Below are 1,412 nucleotides of genomic sequence, written 5' to 3'. Positions count from 1 at the left end.
CTGAGCTGATTCACTAGATATAGCATACTGCTCCATTTTGTGCGGACCATCACAAAGCTCATAGAAACTAATGATCTGAATAACTCCAAAATTAGCCAAAGAATCTACTTTGTTCGTTAACGCCTTTAGCTGAGCAGCTATAGCAGTAGCTGTATCCACCTCTAGAATTCCTGCTACCTTGCCTTGAGGTAGTCTCTGAGTTGGGTTCTGATATTCATTAGCAGCCATCAATTCAATTAGCTCATAAGCTTCATCATAGCTCTTAGCCCATAAGGCTCCTCCTGATGCTGCATCGAGCATGGGTCTGGACTGTGCTCCCAAATCATTGTAAAAGCAATTGATGATCATCCAATCAGGCATGCCATGATGAGGACACTTCCTAAGCATCTCTTTGTAGCGCTCCCAAACTTCACATAAAGATTCTCCCGATTGCTGCGCAAATTGAGTAAGAGCATTTCTGATTGCAGCTATCTTCGCCATAGGGAAGAATTTAGTAAGAAACTTCTGAGCAAGATCCTCCTAAGTAGTGATAGAACCTGGTGGCAGAGATTGCAACCAACACTTAGCTTTATCCCTCAAAGAGAATAAGAAAAGCCTCAGCTTCACAACATCTTCAGAAACATTGTTGAACTTGAAAGTGTCGCGGATTTCGATGAAATCTCTAATGTGCATGTTGGGATCTTCCGTTGGAGAACTCCCGAACTGGACTGAACTCTGCACCATCTGAATCGTGCTATACTTGATTTCAAAGATATTAGCCGTGATGGCTGGTCTGAAAATGCTAGACTGAATGTCATTGATCTTCGGTTGAGAATAATCCATCAAAGCCTTCGGATTTACTACCGGCTCTCCCATTATAATAACAACTTCTTCAACTTTCTCAACTTCTTCAAAAACTTCTTCAACTTCATCCAGTGTTTCCTTATGAGATTGAGAACGTGTTCGCATACACGCTCTTTAGAGTATCTGAAACACAAACAAAGTAAACAAGTAAGTAAAATATCTGAGTCAGTGTACTTTAACGACCACTGATGTCAAGCACATAAACTAAATTTAACAACGATTTCCCCGGCAGCGGCGCCAAAAACTTGTCCACTATAAAACACAGGCAAAAATAAACGCAAGCGCACGAGATCACAAGTAGTTTAAGTTTTAAGTTGAGTTCGTTCCCATAAAGAATCAGATTAGGTTAAGTTCAGATTATGCACATATGCAACAATGTATGGTTATCGTTCAATGCTAAGACAATAATAAATTGAGGTTTGATTTAACCTAAAGATTATACTAAATAACATAAACTAAGAGAATTAAAAGTGGATTACCTATATGAAAATTAACATGGGGTTCCAACTTCATTAAATACTTCATTAAAAGTTATGTTTTTAACCTTAGCATGTGATGGTGATGACAAC

At 38.9% G+C, this 1,412-nt stretch overlaps 1 non-coding gene across 1 annotated transcript; it reads left to right on the top strand.

The window, feature by feature from the left end:
• The first annotated feature begins 358 nt into the window (after positions 1-358).
• LOC141716182 (small nucleolar RNA R71) lies at positions 359-465 on the top strand. The gene has a single exon (XR_012572901.1). It is a non-coding gene; the product is annotated as a small nucleolar RNA R71 (small nucleolar RNA).
• Positions 466-1,412: the final 947 nt, after the last annotated feature.

This window comes from Apium graveolens, chromosome 3 (genome assembly GCF_009905375.1).
Source record: "Apium graveolens cultivar Ventura chromosome 3, ASM990537v1, whole genome shotgun sequence".
Taxonomy (NCBI): domain Eukaryota; kingdom Viridiplantae; phylum Streptophyta; class Magnoliopsida; order Apiales; family Apiaceae; genus Apium; species Apium graveolens.
The sequence above is the reverse complement of the archived record's forward strand: the minus strand, read 5'-3'. Positions and strand labels throughout refer to the sequence as shown.